Genomic DNA, 14,005 nt, shown 5'->3' with positions numbered 1-14,005 from the left:
CAGCAAAAAATCGCATAGACCTCCTCAGGAGACTAACACGGGACGCAACCAACAGAGTACCCTTTGTCGTCCAGTACTTCCCCGGAGCGGAGAAACTACGCCATGTTCTCCGCAGCCTTCAACATGTCATCAATGAGGACAAACACCTCACTATGGCCATCCCCACACCTCCACTACTCGCCTTTAAACAGCCACCCAACCTCAAACAGACCATCGTTCGCAGCAAACTACCTAGCTTTCAAGAGAACAGCGTCCACGACGCCACACAACCCTGCCACGGTAACCTCTGCAAGACATGCCAGATCATCGACACAGATACCACCATCACACGAGATGACACCACCCACCAGGTGCATGGTTCATACTCCTGTGACTCAGCCAACGTTGTCTACCTCATACGTTGCAGGAAAGGATGCCCCAGAGCATGGTACATTGGCGAGACCATGCAGACGCTGCGACAACGGATGAACGGACACCGCGCAACAATCGCCAAACAGGAGGGTTCCCTCCCAGTCGGGGAACACTTCAGCAGTCATGGACATTCATCCACCGACCTTCGGGTAAGCGTACTCCAAGGCGGCCTTCGAGACACACGACAACGCAAAATCGTCGAGCAGAAATTGATAGCCAAGTTCCGCACCCATGAGGACGGCCTCAACCGGGATCTTGGGTTCATGTCACGCTACACGTTACCCCACCAGCGAACAAATGTTATCTGTTTTTAATATAATGGGTCATTTGCTGGCTCTCTCTGCCTTCCGGATGTTTCTGCCTCTCTCTGTTTTTTTTTCTCTGTTTTTTTTCCCTGTTTGTTTTTTTGTTGAATGTGTATTCGGGGGTTCTGCAGGTAACACCTCTCTGTCTGAACACGGTGATTGCCTTGGCAACGGGCAGTTGCAGGGGCAGTCTGTAAACACCATGTATTGTTCAATATGTATAAATGCGTAGGCTTCAAGGAGATCTTGAAACATTTGCCTGAGGAAGGAGAAAATCTCCGAAAGCTTGTGAATTTAAAATAAAATTGCTGGACTATAACTTGGTGTTGTAAAATTGTTTACAATTGTCAACCCCAGTCCATCACCGGCATCTCCACATCATGAATACAAAGCTAGGTAGAAAAGTTAGCAGTGAGGAGGAGACAGAGCCTGCAAAGGGATATAGACAGGTTAAGTGAGTGGGCAAGAAGATGGCAGATGGAGTATAATGTGGGGAAATGTGAAATTATTCACTTTGGTAGTAAGAATAGAAAAACAGAACATTGTTTAAACGGTGAGAAACTATTAAATGTTGGTGTCCAGAGAGACTTGGGTATCCTGGTACAAGAAATATAAAATGTTAGCATGCAGGTTCAGCAGGCAATTGGGAAAGCAAATGGCATGTTGGCCTTTATTGCAAGGTGGTTGGAGTACAAGAGTAAGGAAATCTTACGACAATTTGTACGGGGCTTTGGTGAGACCTCAACTGGCATACTGTGTACAGTTTTGGTCTACTTATCTAAGGATGGATACACTTGCCTTAAAGGCAGTGCAACGGAGGTTCACTAGATTAATTCCTGGGATGACAGGGTGGTCCTATGAGGAGATGTTGAGCAGAATGGGCCTATGCTCTCAAGTTAAGAATGAGAGGTGACCTCATTGAAACACAAAATTCTGAGGGGGCTTGACAGGGTAGATGCTGAGAGGTTGTTTCCCCTGGCTGGAGTCTAGAACTAGAGGGCATAGTCTCAGGATAAGGAGTCAGCCATTTAAAACTGAGATGAGGAGGAATTTCTTCACTCGGGGTTGTGAATCTTTGGAATTCTCGACCCCAGAGGGCTGTGGATGCTCAGTCATTGAGTATATTCAAGGCTGAGAGATAGATTTTTGGACTCTAGGGGAAATCAAGGGATATGGGGATCGGGCAGGAAAGTGGAGTGGAGGTTGAAGATCAGTCATGGTCTGATTGAATGGTGGAGCAGGCTCAAGGGGCCGTATGGCCTACTCCTATTATGTTCTAAGTATATTTGGGAAATATTAGAAACCAAGTAAAAAGTCAGTAACAGTGATGCACTAATGCACTGTTACATGGTGCTAAAACTTGGGATTTTTTGAATTTGAGGGAACAAACTCAAAAATCCAGTGTAGGAGGGATCAACTACGATACATATTTGCACTTTTAAAAACCTAGTTTTGCATCTAGCACGGACTTCCTGTTGTCCCGATTTTGCCATGCCGAAAAATGCTTTTAAATTGAATTGCTTCCTACACTTGCCATTACTTACATTTCAGGCCTGCCATCACTGGTTAATTATGCTACTCAATGGATCCACATCTGTTCATCTAAGTGGCACTGGAGACAAGTTTAACTTTAGCTTCAATTTAATGTTCGATTTTGTTTGACCTCTTCCTACTGCCTGCTCTCCTGGACTTGTTACCTCCCTCTCCTAGGTACCTTGCGCATCCTGCCACAGGGCAAGCTACATCCCTCTCCTGGGCCCAATGCCGAGTGCCCCATCTTAAATTCTGTGCCACGCTGCTGCTTCCTACCTCAGCTTGAATTCTCTGCTGGATTGCTGCCTAATTCTTGCTCAGTCGGACTTTAGTCTTAAACACTAAGAGCGCTGGACTGTTGCCAAGTGACACTGGTTTGTGATTGGGATTTTGGGGGGGGGGGGGGGGGGGTGCGAGGGTTGTTGTGGAAGGATGAGGGTAGGAAAAGGAAATGGAAGAAGCGGACGTGGTCATAGGGGTTGATGGGGATAGAGGAAAGCGGTGGGACTGAGGAGGATGGCCGAAAGCGGTGGGACTGAGGAGGATGGCCGAAAGCGGTGGGACTGAGGAGGATGGCCGAAAGCGGTGGGACTGAGGAGGATGGCCGAAAGCGGTGGGACTGAGGAGGATGGCCGAAAGCGGTGGGACAGAGGAGGATGGCCGAAAGCGGTGGGACAGAGGAGGATGGCCGAAAGCGGTGGGACAGAGGAGGATGGCCGAAAGCGGTGGGACTGAGGAGGATGGCCGAAAGCGGTGGGACTGAGGAGGATGGCCGAAAGCGGTGGGACTGAGGAGGATGGCCGAAAGCGGTGGGACTGAGGAGGATGGCCGAAAGCGGTGGGACTGAGGAGGATGGCCGAAAGCGGTAGGACTGAGGAGGATGGCCGAAAGCGGTACGATTGAGTAGAGAATAGAGAAGGTGGAAAGATTGCATGGGATTAAGGAGGAATTGGGGATGGTAGTATATTGGGCAGGGAACAGGATTTTTTGTTTAAAAAAAGAGAAAAACAGGAAGAGGTGAAGTGGGAAGGGGTCAAAAAGGGAAGAAAAAGCAGAAGCAAGAAAGCAGGAGGCAGGAAAATTCATCAGGAGACGGTGAAAGAGAAGGGAAGGAACAGGAAGTCTATGGGGGATGATTGGGCTAAGGAAGCAGAAACAGTAAAGAGCAAGGGGATAGGGAGAAGAGCACATGATGGTGGGCTGGGGAGAAGAAGGCAAGAGTGGAAACATAAATGTGAATGAGCAGCAGTGGATATAGCAACTAACTTCCCTGTCATGCCATTCACTACTTCCCAAAACAAAATGCAAAACCCATGACTATAAATCACTGATGTCACTTCACACCTTTCCAAAATAGTCCAGTCTATTTTCTATAAACTGAAGAGTCCCATTTGTTTTTTTGAGTCACTGGCGAATGCATGAATCAATTGAAAGCTTGTTTCCCATATTTGCTAATGGCTGAAGCGCATCATCTACAGATTAAATTTAAATTTGTAGTGCAGGATTAGTTACAACGACCCACTCCAGGTTGGAGATTCACAGATGTTAAACAATTAAAAATAAATACAAGTTGTTTAAAAAAAGAAAAGCTGAAAAACTGAGCAATTTATGCAAAACAAATCTATTTACAAAATATACTTTTCAGGTGCTTGAGTTTTTAAATGAAACCTTTACTGATTTGTTCAAAAATTTGAGGGAGAACAAAAAAAATTGCTGGTGCCTTTTTAGCACAAAATATGAAATGTTACTGAAAACACATTTGTTTTCAAATAGGTTTTGCTTTTAATATTGTAGCCAATAGTGTGTTTTTAGTTTAATTTTTTTCGCCTCATCATGCACTACTCCAGCAGATGGTGAGCGAATCTACTCCCAGGCTTTTGCCAATTCCACTATTCATTTGGCTATGAGGAAATGTGCAATGCATTCCAGGGTAATTCCCCTCTGGTTGAGTAGTTGACACCCATTGGGCACCTCCTCGAATGGTATCACAAGGTGAGAAGATGGGAGGATGGGTAGGAATAGTTACATCCTTTAGGAGTGGAAGAGTGTTTTCAGACAGAAATTTATTCATCCCTTTCCCAAAGTATTAAGATGTGCCAGGAACCACCAACTCAACTTGCAGCTTCCCTTCTAAGGCTGGTAAATAGGAAAGAAAGACAGATTTGCATTTATACAACACCTTTCATGACCTCAGGAGGTCCCAAAGCACTTTACAGCCAACAAAGTACTTTTTTGCAATGTGGTCACTGTTGTAATGTAAGAAACGCAGCAGCCAATTTGCACACAGCAAGCTCCCACAAACAGCTGATGTGATAATAACCAGATAATCTGTTTTAGTGGTGTTGGTTGAGGGATAAACGTTGGCTAGGGCACCGGGGAGAAGTCACCTGCTCTTCTTCAAAATAGTGTCATGGGATCTTTTATGTCCACCTGAGGGGGCAGACTGACAGTTTTAATGTCTCATCCAAAAGACGGCACCTCCAACAGTGCAGCACTCCCTCAGTACTACACCGAGTATCAATCTGGGTTTTGTGTTCCAGTACCTGGAATAGGTAAAAATGGATAATGTTTGAAGTACATATTCCAAAGTGTTCCATATAGTGTAGTTATAGTTTCAGCAGGGTTCAGTTGATAGCTCAGTCAAAAGACTGGGTTCAAACCCTGCTCCAGGACTGGGGCAAGTAATCTAGGATGAAATTTCAGTGCAGTGCTAGTATTGGAGGCATCATCTTTCACAGTTGTTAAATGGAGATGCCTGCTTGTACAGATGGATGTAAAAGATTCATGGCATTACTTCAGGAGTGACGGAGTTCTGGTATCCTGGTCAACATTCTTTACTATAAACACCACAGAAAGCAAATTAACTGATTATTCATCTCATTTCCTGCTTGTGGGACCTTGCTGCACATAAAATATTTGCCACATTTGTTCACTGGGACATCCTGAGGATGTGATAAGTTCCTTCATAAGTTGCAAATAGAGACACCAAAAACTACTGAGGAATCTTGCTAATATCAGTGGCTATTAAAACATCTCTTCAGGTTGTCGCAGCATACAAATGTTGGAGGTCTGCAGACTAAATCAGAAAACAGGTTGCATTCTGCCCTAAAGAGGAATGTGTAGGACAGGTCGTGGCTTTGTACAAGATTGTGTAAAGCTCTGGGGAAACCCACTTAACGTTGCTTGTAAAGTGTGTGGCATACAAGCAGTGTTAACACAGTACTCAGTTGTGGTTCAGAACTCAAACATTCAACAGAAGGGCTTTCTTCAGGCATTGCAAGAGTTCCAGGACAACCCATGAGGTGGTTTTGTGGCAAAAATAATGCAGATATAGGGAGCAAGGGCTCTTGCCTACACTAATCTGTCAATGAGTAGTCTGTAGGGGGTGCTGGCCTCGGAGTGGGTACTCAATACTACCAGGCTTACACAGCATCTGACTTGGACATCTAGATAATCAAGGTGTGCTGCCTAGCTTCAGATGTGCTGGCCAATTCCTTCCACACTGCTTAAAAGGTGGATGTGCATTAAACAGGAAACAAACTGGAATGACAGTTGCTGGAAGATGTTACCACCTAGTGCTAGATATATACAGCATTTGGTGCCTATCTTGTTTCGGTTGCAGAGGCAAGCAGCTACTGCTGAAATTCTGCATCTCCAACTAGTGGAATCATCTGAGTGTGGTGTGTTTCCAAAGCGTGTTCGAGAGAATGGTGGCCTCGTCTTGCTCACCATGCCATTCACGAGGACCGCCTGGTACCTGCTGTCTATATAGCAAGGACTCAAATCTATGTCAATCAGTTGTCCAATGACCAACTGGTAACTATTCTCCAAAAAAGGTTGGGGGCAGCAAGTTAAGCAAGGTCTCTGGTGTTGAGGTGGCTTCAAGATGACACATTTGGCAATGGAAATTCAAAACCAAGTCAACCCTCTGATATTCGGTATCCAGATATCTGAGCCAAGCAGCTCTGGTGTGCTCCAGGGCATTGTTGCTGATTAATGAGCCAAGCTGGCTGGTCAATGGGACTTGGAGGGGTAGACTGGTCACTGAGATCGAGGCTTCTTCAATAAGATGTTATGTTGTATTTACATAACATCTCTTGTTCTAATGTAAAACACTCTGCAAAGCTCCCCAAATCTATCAAGCTGACAGTTCCAGGAGACTCAGTGGCATTATGTCAACTACAAAAAAAATATTGTAAAGCATATCAGCTGTAGTATGCTGCCTTTATACTTTAAGCAATCCAGGAGTCAACTTGCAACAACTGGATAAATAAGATGAAATCATAGCAGCCATCACTTACAGAAAAGATCTAATGGGTGTTTGCAGCTCAATATTTAGGTCTGATGCTTATTTGCAATTAAGCCATCAATTGGGATGTGGAGGCAAGACACATTTGCTCAGACTTAGTTTCCCTGGATCAAGATTGGCATACATGTACTTAACTTGTAAAGACCTTTCTTACCCAGGCCTCTCCTCCACACCCTGTGTCAACCTTTAAGCTTTTTGATTATCTGCAGGACAAGTTCAAAAGGTCATCTAAACAAGGACTTTTTCAAAAAGACAAAAATGCTGTATTACTCTGCATTTAGATAGAAGATCTTATTGCAACAGAAGTACCATTAATTATGTCATTCTACTTTTGTTATTCAATTCTGAATCTAGCAATGCTAGAAGGATTAACTCCTCAATGAAGAATTATATGCAGCAGTCTTTAATAAGATCAGTACAAATGTATTTGCAAGAAAGGCTGTGGACATTAGCTATCTGTTGAAAGGACAATTCTTATTAGATGATAGTTTCAAACCACTTCCATATGGTTGAGAACCTGAAGAGGGATGTTAAGTATTTATATTGGTATCCAACCACAGGCCAATTTTTCCAAGCAAAAACTAGTTTAATAGTGCAATTTTCCTTCTACGTGTGATTAATGTTCCAGTTGGAAGAACAAAAAGAAGCAAATGTCACAATTACCTCACATTCAACATCTACAATGGCAACACAGTAACATATACCTACAAAATGAAATCAAAACTAATGCTTTGCATTCCAAGTGGGTCGGCAGCAGAGATCTCTGGACGGGGCATCTGAAATTGTTCTAGACACAATTATAGAAATTTCTCTGGAATGGTGCGCAGAGCACTGACAACACAAGATTTGATTTTCTGCCTGATGCTGATCGTTCTACAAGTACGGCAATACATCAAATTCCTGCAGTTTTGCAAATTTTTTTTTTTTTAAAAGGCCATCAGACTCATCCCTCTAGTACTTCAACTTACCCAGATCCAACTATATCTTGAAATTCCCCAGTGTTTGATTGCACTACTTTACCCATTAGATCATTTCACCCTTTGACTAGTCACTAAGTTAAATTTAATCCTCTTATCTTTCATAGAATCATAGAAGTTACAACACGGAAACAGGCCCTTCGGCCCAACATGTCCATGTCGCCCAGTTTATACCACTACGCTAGCCCCAGTTGCCTGCACTTGGCCCATATCCCTCTATACCCATCTTACCCATGTAACTGTCCAAATGCTTTTTAAAAGACAAAATTGTACCCGCCTCTACTACTGCCTCTGGCAGCTCGTTCCAGACACTCACCACCCTTTGAGTGAAAAAATTGCCCCTCTGGACCCTTTTGTATCTCTCCCCTCTCACCTTAAATCTATGCCCCCTCGTTATAGACTCCCCTACCTTTGGGAAAAGATTTTGACTATCTACCTTATCTATGCCCCTCATTATTTTATAGACTTCTATAAGATCACCCCTTAACCTCCAACTCTCCAGAGAAAAAAAGTCAGTCTATCCAACCTCTCCCTATAAGTCAAACCATCAAGTCCCGGTAGCATCCTAGTAAATCTTTTCTGCACTCTTTCTAGTTTAATAATATCCTTTCTATAATAGGGTGACCAGATAATATTGTGGGTTCACCTTGTCTATGCCATTATCTCAATGAGGTTTTCCCCTTAACCTTCTTGCATTTGAACAAAGAGAATCCCATACCCATCAGTGCTCACCCTGTTAGGCCACCCTCCAGTCAACAGTAATGCTAACTCTCGGGGAGAAAAAGGCAAAACAAATAACAATTTGAGAAGAAAAAATCCCAGGAAATTCCTTCCTAACCACTGCTATTCATGTTGCATTACTGACTTTGGGAACATGGGACTCTACAGGATTGGAAAAGAACATTTCTATCCACTTCGCCGTTTTCAAGGGTCACCTCACTGTCAAAAGTAGTGTCAAAAATGTACCTATTGAAATTCGTAACACTCAAGATGGGGCAGATCAGTGCTTTATATAAACGAATAATCAATTCTTGGGACTTCACTCCATTCAGCATTTGAGTTTATACTCATTCCTTGGTTTCTTTGCAAAATGCATACCTCACACTTCTCTGCATTTGTCAAATGGCTGCCTGTTCCACTAACCTTGCATGTCCTCCTTGCTAATGGTCAAACTCCTCTCTTTTGTATCAGTAAATTTCAATATCATGTTCCCTATGCCCAAGTACAAACCTGTTATACATAATCAAGAACAAAAGTAGACCCAGTGACCCCTTGGATACACCACATCCAACCCTTCAATCTGAGCAACACTCACCTTTAGTTTCCAGTGTCAACCGACCTTCTATCCATGCTGCTCTATTTCCTCTTGTACCATAAGTGTACATTTTTACAAGTCTACTGTCAAACACATTATGGAACAACTTATACACAACCCCTTTACCTATAGTCGCTTCTTCAAAAAAAAACTTGTTAAATTTGAGAATATTTGCCTTACGCACAAATTTCTAATTTATGCTGCCAAAAGGTGAAGCCTCCCACTGGTAAGCAAGAGAAAAATTTCCCCCTTGATGTAGTTTTACTAAGACATAGATTTGATTTCATTTTGTAGGAATATAGATCTGTTACTGTGTTGCCATTGTAGATGCTAATGTACGAATGTATTTGCAAGAAAGGCTGTGGACATGATCGGCTGAAAGGACAATTCTTATTAGATAGTTTCAAGTCACTTCTATGTAGTTTTGGGAACCTGAAGAGGGATGTTAAGTATTCATGTTGGTATCCAACCACAGGCCGATTTTACTAGGACATAGAAGATTCCATCAGGAAAACAAAAGGGTGTTGTATTATAAAATTTGGAAGTCAAGATCCATGATCTATGTACAGTCTCCAAACAATGGGCACATCTATAATCCCCATAGCAATCCAGTCTTGCAACTTTCCTTTTACAGCAGTGATGCTAAAAAGCTAAACCGAAGCTGCTGCCATCTCAGCATCTAACAATTGGTGGTGGCGGCTTTCGATGCTTTTTGGCCAAAATGGTCTGTAAAGGTGAAGTAGCTGTTGGCAGTCCATCCAGTAACCATAAATTGGCAGATATGAGACACTCATGCTGAGCCATCCAAGAGTATTAATTAGCTCTTCAGATACAACTGTGTTATGCGCTTACTTCCTTTGATAAATGTTTGCTCAGAAACTGTTTTGCACTGAAGGATAAGAAATGATTTATTCCAGCAGATAAAGCAACATTAGATGAGTAAGCATGGCGTCACCTGTTTGGTGAACGTCAACTCTGATAAGTCCTTGCATCAAACTTCAAATGGTATTAATTTGCACAGAGAATTAATTACCAAACTTTCTTCTGGAAGACAGCACAACAAAGCCCTCTATTAGAAAAGGCTAGAATATGATACAGATTTAATTCTTAGAAGGAAGGCTCCTGCTCCTGACACTACTGCAGCTCATGACTTCTAGGTGATTAGCCTCAAAAGTACTTGTGCATCATTGAGTTACAGAATTAATAAGATGCTATGTAGATTTCTGAACAGAAAGAACTCCATCAGAATCCATTCAAACCAACAATGCTGCTGGGACATAATTCTGATGTCATTGACTAGTATGCCAGTTGTGATGTTAAGATAGATTTTACTAAGGCAAAAGATAACAAACAAGCTTGCATTTTTACAGAGTTTATCATGACTTCAGGACATTCCTAAGCACTTCACAGCCAATTATGAGGTGTAGTCACTGTTACATAGTAAAACACAACAGCCAATTTGCATGCAGCAAGGTCCCACAAACAGCAATAAGAATGACCAATTAATCTATTTTAGTGTTGCTGCTGGAGGGATAAATATCGGCCAAGATATGGAAACCTCCCCAATGCTTCATTGAGTAGTGTCATGGGATCATTTACATCAACCTGAACAGGCAAGACCTGATGGAACACTCCATCAATACACTGAAGTATCAGTCCAGATAACCTGCTCAAGTCCTGGAGTGGCACTTGAACTTATGACCGACAAGAGAATGCTACCAATGAGCCAAACTGATAACCGTAAATAAAAAAAAGTGAATAAATTTCCTATAATGCAAATAATATCGTATAGAGTTCTTTTTTTAAAAAAAGAGAAATTTTTACTCGGGACACCTTAACTGTAAAAGGTATTTTCATGTGTTCTGCGAATGGATTTTTATGGTATTTATCAAAATTATTTTAAGTTCAATGTGACAAGAATTACACACTTTGTTTAAATGAATAATTTAAGTTGAGAGCATTTCCTTCCTCAAAATAGATCATACGGGTCTACCTGATCACAACAAAATTAATACAGGACAGCACGTTGCATTTTTGGGATTTTTTTTTTCCCCTGGAGTGGGGTTGGAAAAAAGGTTTTAGTATCATTAACTACTCCGAGAGATAAGCCTTTGCTCCCAATGTCCTGGAAAGTGCTTTCATGCATCCAGCAATCTTCACTTTGATTCAGCTTACTTGTTTATCACGTGCCCTATTGTGATATTCCTCGACTTTGGAAGGTAGCAGAACACCACTACACTAGACTGCGATGGAGGCTTCAACTGTTAAATGAGAATAAGCAATGGCAAAAGGTAGATTTAGTTATTATACTTAATTATCTAAAAGGCAGCCATTGATGGGCTTATTATCTTTGGCCCCAAGAGGAAAGCTTGTGTGTTGTATTCCACTACCTCAAGGAACATGCTACAACTTAATATCAGCACCTGTTTCCTTATGTGCAACAGCTCTAAAAATATTCCTTCAGCTTTAAAGCTGTTTTTAAAAGGAGACTCTATAAACTTAATTTGTCCAATCTTGATTCCAGAACTAAAAATGGAAGAATAAGTAGATAATGTGATTGAAACCCATGTCTCTGAAGGAACTGTAGTGAGGTCAAGTTTGAAAAACCTAGGTGATAATGTGAATGTCTGGGATATTTTGATACAAGGTTTAATACAGCTTGATCTTATATTGAGTGGCCTAAAACGATGTAATGACTTTGCTCTCTTCTCATAAACCTAAGTATAAATGAGCTAAATAGACATTATTGCAAAAGATTTTATCAAAATTAGATAATGTTGACAATTCTGCCACAATGAGCACCAATAACTTGACCACCATTTAAATTGCAGTTATCTCGAAATGATTTTAATTGTGAAAAAAAATTATAAATTAAATAACTGTTGGAATCTTAAGCACACATGAAGTTTGCAAAGTCTTGTCATATTAAACAATTCTTTACATGAACCAAATATTTACTAGTTGATGTCCTGTGGCATTGCTTGGAGATTAAAAAGTAGAGTTTAAAACTCAGGTTGAAGCTTATTCTCCTTTGTTTGACGTGAGATATCCACCTCATGATATCTGGATGGCACTGCCAAACATTAAGGTCAATGTCTCTTACCTGTTTGACACATGTGGAGATGCCGGTGATGGACTGGGGTTGACAATTGTAAACAATTTTACAACACCAAGTTATAGTCCAGCAATTTTATTTTAAATTCACAAGCTTTCAGAGGCTTCCTCCTTCCTCAGGTGAACTAGGGACCTTGGATCATGGGCATTTTGACAGTTGTCGTATTTTAAAGCACAGACATATCACTGCATTTCTGTGTCTGCCACTAATAAAACAGAAGGATATGATTCCTAACACCAGTACACTGGCCTACGACCAGGCTTCCTTCCCAGCTCAATCACCAACATGTAATGACAACTAAATATTTTGGTTCTCTTTCCCCTCTCCCATGGGCCCTGAATCTGCAGCAGCTGGCCATAGAAATTTTAACAGCCCAACTAGTCCATGTGGGTATTTACTCTTCACGCTTGTAATACATTTACCCACCCTGTTCTCAGATCCCTTCAACTCCTTTGCCATCATCCACCTATCCAATTTAATATTTAATATTGACATAATTTCTACCTCAAGTACTAAGCCTGGTAGTGAATTCCACAGCCTCAACTCCATGAAGTGTCTCCTGCCCTCAGTTCTAAATCTTACATTTAATCATATTTCCTTTGTCTCTTGTTCTCTACCTCTGAACTACGAGTTTCACATGCAAATTATGTCTGTCCATTCACTTGCTGGTGCAAGAGTCAAAAGATTTCCCCAAGTTCCATTTTTTCCCCCATCCTTTTTATTTCCCCTTAAAATACTTCTCCCTCTTCGTTCCCCTCCCAATGAGGCATTGTAGAATTTGTGTGTGTGCAGAGCCCTGGGAATACTGGCAAGGAAGACTGATGCAAAGACAATTAGCTGTCAAAACAGAACAGAACTCAAGCCACAAGCCCCAGAAAGAGGACAGCTCATGCAGGACGTTCCAACCTAAAATGGGTATGGTTAGCAATTTTAAGAATCACTATTATGTATGTGCTTACATACCTTACAAAAATGTAAATTGTTAGACTTTTGTAATGGGTCAGTAAGCAACATGGCTGCTGCTATGACATAGTTTGAATGATTTAATCGGTTGGTTTTGCAGTAGTTGCCAGTTATAAATTCATAGCTTTGACAAAAATTTTGACTAATTTGATTGGTAGTGCTATCTCTTCTTATCTAGTGACAACTGGATACTTGAGCAAATCAGAATAGTTAACTTTAGTGGTTAAGCCAATTAAAAGTGTGACAGACAATTCGTCATGCTAAAGATAGCTTCAAGGCTGTAAATTGAACCTAATATGAGAGATTAATTTAATTTGACAAAGTACATATATACACACACAATATAACCTGATCAATGCTATAACATGCCTGAAAAATAGCAACTGAAGATGAGGATTCGGGCCTAGCTTCATAAAAATTATAGATGAAAGGAAAATAAAAGCCATCATTTTGCAATCCTGTCAACCAATCCTTCAAAATAACCAGATTTTCTAATTAAAAGCATTTGACAGGATGCACACTTTTCCAAATAGCAAATGCACACAAAAAGCAAAATAAATATTATGCTTCAATATTAAATTTATCTGGCTTCTCCCCCCAAACTGTTCTATTAACAAATAGTGGCTCTGCTCCCGGAGGCTCAAATGGGTAAAAACACGTTATTTCGAACTGCACCATCCAGAGCAGGAAGGCCCGCGATTCAATAAATTTTGTATCTTGTGGCTGAGTTAGCTGACCTGAGCTGGCACAGTGGTGCAGGAACTATAATTAGCTTCAGTTGGAGAAAGGTGAAAATCAACCAGAGGTGCCATTTTAGATCAGTGTTCTGGGTGTTGGTTGAGGACAGCTTTGGGTTCTACCCCACTGTGGAAAAGTCTGCTGATATTCAATGTATGGACTCACATATGAAGATGAAGTAGCAGGGTGCTGCTAACACCCCAAGAACCATACCCAGCTTGAGTCACTGCCTATGGAAAAGGAATGGGAAAAAGCTTGGGGATGGCATTAAATAGTGAGATATCAAACTGTTTTAGAACTTTTTTCCAAACTGATAATCCACTGGTACAAGCTCATTTT

The 14,005-nt window shown here is 41.4% G+C and overlaps 1 protein-coding gene across 1 annotated transcript in view; it reads right to left on the bottom strand.

Moving 5' to 3' along the window:
- LOC137327999 (very-long-chain 3-oxoacyl-CoA reductase-A-like) overlaps positions 1-14,005 on the bottom strand; it is a 124,980-nt gene that overhangs the window by 54,801 nt on the left and 56,174 nt on the right. The gene's annotated exons all lie outside the window — the stretch shown is intronic.

The sequence above is a fragment of the Heptranchias perlo genome, chromosome 12 (assembly GCF_035084215.1).
Source record: "Heptranchias perlo isolate sHepPer1 chromosome 12, sHepPer1.hap1, whole genome shotgun sequence".
Classification (NCBI taxonomy): domain Eukaryota; kingdom Metazoa; phylum Chordata; class Chondrichthyes; order Hexanchiformes; family Hexanchidae; genus Heptranchias; species Heptranchias perlo.
This window is presented reverse-complemented; position numbering and strand designations above follow the sequence as displayed.